This window comes from Silene latifolia, chromosome 5, assembly GCF_048544455.1.
Source record: "Silene latifolia isolate original U9 population chromosome 5, ASM4854445v1, whole genome shotgun sequence".
Classification (NCBI taxonomy): Eukaryota; Viridiplantae; Streptophyta; class Magnoliopsida; order Caryophyllales; family Caryophyllaceae; genus Silene; species Silene latifolia.
The window spans coordinates 85,457,434-85,465,921 of NC_133530.1; the positions used below are offsets into that span (position 1 = coordinate 85,457,434).

The window sequence follows — 8,488 nt, forward strand, 5'->3', positions numbered from 1 at the left end:
CCATCTTCCAAAGGGGCACCAGTTACCTACCCCTACTACGGGTAACTTTGAGTTTCGTTCCTCTTATATCGACTTGGTGGAGCGAAATCAGTTTGCTGGTCTACCAGATGAGGACCCCCTGAAGCATATGAAGATTTTCACAGACTACTGCTGTTCTATACCTATACCAGCTGGGGTGACTCAGGATGAAGTAAAGGGGTTGATGTTCTTATACTCCTTGAAAGATTCAGCATGAGATTGGTACCGCTACCCCGATAGGGTAGCAAATCGGAGTCACGGACGGACATCTCTAGCATTAGCCTTCTACAAGAAGTACTTCCCACTTTCAAAGACTGACGCCTTGAGAAGTAAAATCACAAGTTTCCAGCAAGGAGCTGATGAAGGTTTTTGTGAAGCATGGGGACGTTTCAAAAGTTTGGTCCGAGCTGTCCCTCACCATGGTTTCCAGCAATGGTATCTTTGCAACCTATTTTATAATGCTCTATATGATGATTACAAGGTCATCCTGGATGCAACTGCTAATGGAAGGTTCCAAAACAATACCGGTCAAAGTAAAGGTTGGAACACTATTGAGGAGATGGCAGTCCATAGAGCTGAGTTTGGAAGTTCACGTGGGAAGTCACGAAAGCAAAGTGATGAAATGAGTGCCGTTGTGACACTTATAACTTCTATTTCTGCCCGTCTCGAGAAGCTCGAGATTTCTGAAGCTTCCAAGGAGAAAGTTGAAATACCTGTTCAAAACTCAGATGAGACCGAGAAGTTGAGAGAAATGGTCCAACTCCTTTTGGTTCAAGTGGCGAATATGGAAGCAGCCGGGATTGAGTCCTCAAAGAATTTTGTGAAGCAATTGGAGAATATAGAGGCTAAGCAAGTTGCTAATTCTTCAAGCAAATGTGAAGGGCCGATTGAAACGATTAATGCAATTAATCTCAGAAGTGGCCTCTCTTATGAAAGTCCCGATAAGCCAAAGGAAGACTCGGGAAATGATGAAGAAGCTCGTTTAAATTCTGGTGCAAAAACGAGCTCAATTGCCAGTACTTCTTGTCGATCGACCAACATTGTCAGTCGATCGACTGAAGTGTCAGATAAAATAGTTTCTGATCAGAAACTATTCACACCAAAGACAATCGATCGATCGACCAACATTGTCGATCGATCGATGATCATCCACTGAAAATCAATTACGAGCAGAACTGTTCACGCCCAGCCAAGTTGGTCGATCGACCAATCATATCAGTCGATCGACTGGAACTCCAGAGCAGGATGCAAATCCGTCAACTAGTTTGCATGATTCTTCACTCATTGATGATTTGACGGGGGTTTTAAACTTACGGAAGCCGAAGGTTACTGATCCTACGGCCAGTGTTGCAGTCCCGTATCCGGAGCGTTTGAAGGCTACTAAGCTGGAGCGTAAGTTTGGTAAGTTTCTGGAGATGGTCCAGAATCTCGAGGTAACGGTTCCTTTCACTGATCTAATTACCCAGGTACCCTCTTACGCTAAATTTATGAAAGATATTTTAAATCGTAAGAGAAATTTTCGTGATGATGGTAATGTTGCTTTTGTGGAAGAGTGTAATGCTCTTTCGCAAATTAATGTGCCACCTAAATTAAAGGACCCGGGTAGTTTTTCGATTCCTTGCACTATAGGTAACCACGTAATTGGAAAGGCCCTTTGTGACTTAGGGGCCAGTGTCAGTGTCATGCCATATTCTGTTTGCGAAAGGTTAAACATTGGTAGACTTAAGGTGACCGATATCACCGTTCAAACGACAAATAGATCGACTCAGAGACCTATAGGTGTTCTAGAGGATGTACCCGTTCGAGTGGGTAAGTTTTTTATTCCTGTCGATTTCGTTGTTTTGGACATTGCGGAGGGACAATCGGATACCTATTATTTTAGGCGGACCGTTCTTACATACAGTTGAAATGGGGCAATAGATGTCAAACGCGGAACCATCACCTTAGAGGTAGGAGATGACACCATTGAGTTCAGTCTTCCTCACAAGGCGACTGAACCTGCTGATGAGGATACGTGTTATTCCATTGATATTGTTGACAGGGTTGTTACTTGTAATTGGAGGGAATCCTTAGCCAAGGATCCCCTAGCTGATCTAACCCGTTTAGATGAGTGCGCGAGTAATCTGATGGAGAATGCTTTGAGGAGCCAAATGCTTTGGTAGCCTCAATGGAGAGCTACGAGCTCAATGAGGAAGAAGATGAGATGCTTTTGAGCTTGGCCAACGAGAACTTGGTCAACACTTGCTACACCATTGAAGCCGATTCTGTCTATCTTTGTAGAGGTAAAGGTGCCGGAGCGTAAGCCACTTCCTCCTAATCTTAAGTATGTTTTTCTAGATGATACGGAGCGATACCCGACCATTGTTAGCTCTAAGCTTAATGATGACCAAATGTATGCTTTGATGTGTGTGCTTAAGAAAACAGAAAGCTTTGGGTTATTCTTTGGACGACATTAAGGGCATCACCACGATGTTTGTATGCACAGGATAGAGTTGGAAGAAGGCCACAAGCCTTACGAGACGGGGTCAACGCAAGTTGAACCCAAAGATGCGAGGAAGTTGTTATGGGCGAGGTGATGAAACTACTCGATGCAGGTATTATCTATACAGTTGGCAACTCCAAGTGGGTTAACCCAGTTCAGGTAGTCCCAAAGAAAGGAGGGACTACCGTGGTTAAAAATGAGAAAATGAATTAATACCAACTCGAGTAGTGACAGGGTGACGGAAGTGCATTGATTATAAACAGTTAAATGCCGCCACCAAGAAAGACCACTTCCCCCTCCCTTTTGTTGACCAAATGACTGAAAGACTTGCTTCTAACAAATTTTTTTGTTTTCTAGACGGATATTCAGGGTTCTTTCAGATCCCTATTCATCCGGACGATCAGAGTAAGACCACTTTTACCTGTCCACAGGGTGTTTTTGCATATCGTAGAATGCCTTTCGGATTGTGTAACGCCCCTGCTACCTTTCAGAGGTGCATGATGGGGATTTTTTCTGATTATATAGAGAATATTATGGAAGTATTCATGGATGATTTCTCAGTTTATGGTAGTGACTTTGATCGTTGTTTAGCTAACCTTGATAAAGTCATGCAGCGTTGTATAGATGTTAATCTTGTTTTAAACTGGGAAAAGTGTCAGTTTATGGTCAATGAGGGAGTTGTGTTAGGGCATCTGATTTCTGATAAAGGTATACATGTTGATAAGGCAAAGGTGAAGGTGATTGAGCAATTACCTCCTCCCGTGAATGTTAAAGGAGTGAGGAGTTTCCTTGGTCACGCTGGTTTTTACAGGCGGTTCATTAAGGATTTTTCAAAAATTGCTAAACCACTTACACATTTGCTCCTTAAGGATGCTGTCTTTGAATTTACTGATGAGTGCCTTACCGCTTTTAACAGGTTAAAGGAGGCCCTAGTTTCTGCGCCAATCATTCAGCCGCCTGATTGGGACCTCCCATTTGAGATCATGTGTGATGTCAGCGATTATGCGGTCGGTGCAGTTTTGGGACAGCGGAAGAACAAAGCTTTGAATGCCATATATTATGCGAGCCGAACTCTGGATGAGGCTCAAATTAATTATTTTACCACTGAGAAGGAGTTTTTAGCTGTAGTTTTTGCCTTAGACAAATTTCGGTCTTATTTATTGGGTTCTAAGGTTATTGTTTATACTGACCATGCAGCGTTGAAGACTCTCTTTATTAAGAAAGATGCGAAGCCGAGGCTTTTGAGGTGGATACTCCTTTTGCAGGAGTTTGATTTGGAGATCAAAGACAAGAAAGGAGTTGAGAATGTGGTGGCTGACCACCTATCTCGTTTGCAGCTGACAGAAAGGGAAGATTCGTTACCCATTAATGATTCTTTTCCTGACGAGAGTCTGTTAGCTATTACTACTTCAGGGTCTTATCCACCTCCGTGGTTTGCTGATTTTGCTAACTTTGCTGTGACAGGTAGGATACCACCCGAGCTTTCATGGCGCGAAAGAAGCGGTTTGCTTATGATGCTAGACAATATTTTTGGGATGATCCTTATGTTTTCAAAGAATGCGCAGACGGTCTCATCCGGAGATGCGTACCTCAATGGGAGGTGAAGGATATCCTAGAGGCTTGCCACTCTTCTGCTTATGGTGGTCATCACGGTCCGTCCCCAGGGCGTAGCTAAGGTACTCCAATCTGGTTTCTATTGGCCAACTTTGCATGCAGATTGTCGCAATTTTGTTGCTGAGTGCGATGCTTGTCAAAGATCGGGGAATATTTCCAAGAGACATGAGATGCCACAGGTAGGCATTCTTAAGGTTGAGATTTTCGATGTCTGGGGCATTGACTATCAAGGACCCTTTCCGAGCAGTCAAGGTAATAAATATATCCTCGTGGCTGTAGATTATGTATCCAAATGGGTGGAAGCTATTGCTACTCCCCATTGAGATGCAAAGGCCGTGATTAAACTGTTTAAAAAGATTATTTTCCCTCGTTTTGGTGTCCCTCGGGTTGTCATTAGCGATGGGGGAATGCATTTTAAGGAGAAACAACTTAGTGTTTTATTGACTAAATTCGGTGTCCAACATCGTAGAGGTTTGGGGTATCATCCCCAAACTAGTGGTCAGGTTGAGGTTTCTAACAGAGAATTAAAAGAAGTCTTGGCTAAAGTTGTTTCTAAATCACGGACAGATTGGAGTCTCAAGTTAGATGATGTCTTATGGGCTTATAGAACTGCGTTTAAGACGCCAATCGGGATGTCACCATACCGATTGATTTATGGTAAGACATGTCATTTACCTGTTGAGTTAGAGCGTAAGTCTTGGTGGGCTATTTGTGATTTGAATATGGATCCTAACCTCTCTCGTGAGAAACGCATGACACAGCTGAATGAGCTAGAGGAATTTAGGCTGCTAGCCTATGACAATGCAAGGATCTACAAGGAGAAAACAAAGCGCTGGCACGACAAGAGAATCATCAAGCGCGAGTTCCATATTGGCGATAAGGTACTTCTTTTTAACGACCGTATCCGTTTATTTCCTGGTAAGCTGAAATCCAGGTGGACTGGCCCTTATACGGTCACAGCAGTCACAAAGTTCGGATCAGTTGAATTGGAGACCTCTGCTGGAGAAAGGTTCAAGGTTAATGGCCAATATGTGAAGCACTATCATGGATCAGATGCATATGTTGGGAAAGTCGAGGTATTGTACTTCGACCCGTTATCGGATGATGCAAAGTGAGGTAAAAAGGTCGTGCGGGACCTCTTAAACCAGCGCTAACTGGGAGGCAACCCAGGTTGTAATTAATTGTAATTTAGGATTTTCTTTTTGTTATTTCATTTAATTTGCAATTTTGAGTGCTTTTGTTTTCTTTAACTCCTTTTTATTTGCAATTTCTTGGTTTGGGAATATGGGCGCCTTTGATAATTTTTTTTTCAGAATTTATTTTATGCAAAGTGCGCAGTGGCTTACTTGAATGTTTGTGAGAGAAAGACGGGAAACTATGATGGCACAAATGAATTTTGACGAATTAAAGTCTAATTGCCAGCTCTAGCAGTCGATCGACTAGGTGGTTCAGTCGATCGACTGAAGCGGAGAAACCAGAAGCTACTGTGCAGGGATATTAGTCGATCAACTGGGTCAATAAGTCGATCGACCAATACACGACTCCGAAGATTAAATGACAACCGGTCGATCGATCGAGTAAAGTGGTCGATCGACCACTTCATGTTCAGAAACCGTTCTAATAAGGAAGTTTTCTCTCCTTATTCATTCATTCACTCTTCTTTTCTCACAAACTCGGAAAATAAGCAAACCCTAAGTTCATCCCTTTTTGGCGATTTTCACCTGAAATCTCGTCCTACACTCGATTTTTCTTGCTTTAATCTTCAAAATTCTTCAAGGTATGTTTCTAATCCTATCTTTATGCCTTTTATTCGAGTTTTGTTGAAGTTTCATGCGGAATTTTTGAGTATTGTGCCATTGAGACGAAAAAAATCGATTTGGGGAAATCGATTTTAGGGTTTGATTTCGTGTCATTTCTATACTTTAATTGCTTATTCCACCCTTTCCCCCTTGATTTTCAAAGCTAATTAGCAACTAGGATGTGTTTAAAGCCGTTTTCCCCAAAAATCTCGAAACCCTAATTTGCGTGGATCATCTGATTTTGATTTGGGTTTCCAGACATTGACATTGTTAGGGGATTTCTCGTTGCTAATGCGCTAATTGCAGGTAACAACAATGGCAAAAGGAAAAGAGCACATGCAAGAGGGACAATCGAGCCAAGGCCCTCCCAAGCGGCCACGCGGACCGCCACTGATGATACAGGCTACTACGGATAGTCTACCTGACTATCCGCATGTTATCTTTGCTACTTCTACGCAATGTGCTAAGTTTTCTCTTTTTGTTTCGAAAATGAAAGTTACAGCTACCCGATTTCTTCACAAAGATACTTTGGAGAAATTAGGTTGTTATGAGTCGGTTGTGTCCTTGCTAAATGGGACGGGTATGACAGGTTTAGTGGACATGGCTGAGTTCACGTATTATATTTTGACCCTTGAATTCTTTTCGTCTTTTGCTTTTGACTCGAAAGCTTTCGTGGCTGATAAGACCAAACCTTGCATTTCCTTTCGACTTTTAAATGTCAACTACTCTCTGACATTGGCTGATTTTGATGGTTTTCTGGGTCTTTATTTCGAGGGCAGAACCTCGGACACCTCTGATATTCATCGAGTCATGTGGTCTTGTATCAGTGACTTTTACGGGTCTAAAAGGACGGGCACTTCCGTCCATTTTCTCTCTCTTCGTTATTTTCTACGGCTAATGGGTAACACCATTTTTTGCCGTAAAGAGTCTAATAATGTGAATAATATTGAGCTTTCGATCTTGGCGGGCTATCTGAACATTGAAAGTCGGACAGCCCTTATCTATAACATTGCCTACTTGACTGCCGCTCACTTTCAGACTGTAAGTGAGGGCACCATGACCACCATTGCTTGTGGTGGGTTGGTGACACGTATCGCCAACCGCCTTGTTTTACTTTTCCCTCGACAGGAGGACCCCATCGACCCTGACCTACGTTTCATGGACCTTCCTTACGCGAGGGCTGTCTATTGGGTTGATAGACAGATGCGGTGGAAGATAGATTCTTTCATCTGTGACCGCATCCCTGTCACTGGCTACCCTCCTGTCCTGCCCCTTACCACTGTTGAGGGGGCAGCTCGGCCGCCCTTGCCTAGTTACAGGCTTCCTCTGATGGCGGCCACTACTACTGCTAGCACCTCGAGGAGAGCTCGTGCCTCCACTGGCCAGGCACCCTCTTCCTCCACTCCTGCTCCCACTGGCTACCCGGCCACTTTTCGACCACCTACTCCTTTGGTTGTCCCTACGGTCATGGACCAGAGGGCAATGTCACGTGTCTTGGGTGATTTGTGCAGGAGCTTTGACCAGCACAGGCTAGACACGGCTCTAGCCCTCTACGCGGTTTACGAGGAGTTAGCCCGGGGAGGGATGCTCCCACAGGGTGACTGGACTCACCCTTCCTACTTTGTCCCTCCTGTGGGCGGCTACCCTCAGCCTGCCAGGAGACCCCCTCCCACTACTACTGCTGGTGCCTCCACTTCCAGGAGAGCCACTGCCGCTGCTGCTGAGGCGGACGAGGGGAGCGACTCGGGGTCCGGAGAGGACAGTGATTCTGATTACGATGGTGGAGATTAGATGCTGGTGACCTCCCCGTTTTTGGCTGGTTTGGGGAGGTCGTATTTTGTGAGTTCCTTCCTTTCTTTATTAGCTTCCTTTTATTTTATTATGCTTTTATTCTCCCATTTTTCTGCTGGTGATTTGCTGCTGAGCACAATGAGGGCATTGTGCGTTTTGGTTTGGGGAGGGTATTTGCATATGCCTTTTGTTTTGCATCTGCATTTGTTTCTTTTTATTGCATTTCAGTCACATGTTTAGTGCATTTCTGTTTGCATTTGTGTTTTATTTTTTATTTTTTATTTTCATTCATTCAAAAAAAAAAAAAAAAAAATTGAAAATTCAAAAAAAAAATCAAAAATATCACGTTTACTTTTGCATATAGTTGAGTCGGATTGGAGTTATTAATGATGATTTTGCACTATTAGTCAAATATGCCATTCCATGCCCTTTTCACAGCTGTTTAGCGAGAATTATAAGTGATTTCTCAAATTTTGTTATGGAATTCATTTCGGGTAATTAGACTTGACTCATTACTTTTGGCAAACTACTTATACTTTCTGAGATATAAAGCCTATAACTGGTGACATTCATGACCGGTTAATTTAGGATTGAGAGTAGTACTCCCTTCATTTCATGTTTTGCACGTGTATGAGTTTTGATTGCTTATTGCCTATACGCATTGGTTTGTGGTCGGTATTGCATGTTTTGAGAACTATTGCATCCTCCCCCTTTCTCGTTTTACCCCATTAACTCCACTATAAGCCATAACTGCCAGTTGCCCTCAACTACATCCCATACCAAG

At 43.2% G+C, this 8,488-nt stretch overlaps 1 non-coding gene across 1 annotated transcript; it reads right to left on the reverse strand.

Moving 5' to 3' along the window:
- Window positions 1-337: 337 nt before the first annotated feature.
- LOC141658163 (small nucleolar RNA R71) lies at window positions 338-444 on the reverse strand. The gene has a single exon (XR_012549065.1). It is a non-coding gene; the product is annotated as a small nucleolar RNA R71 (small nucleolar RNA).
- Between the last annotated feature and the right edge of the window lie 8,044 nt (window positions 445-8,488).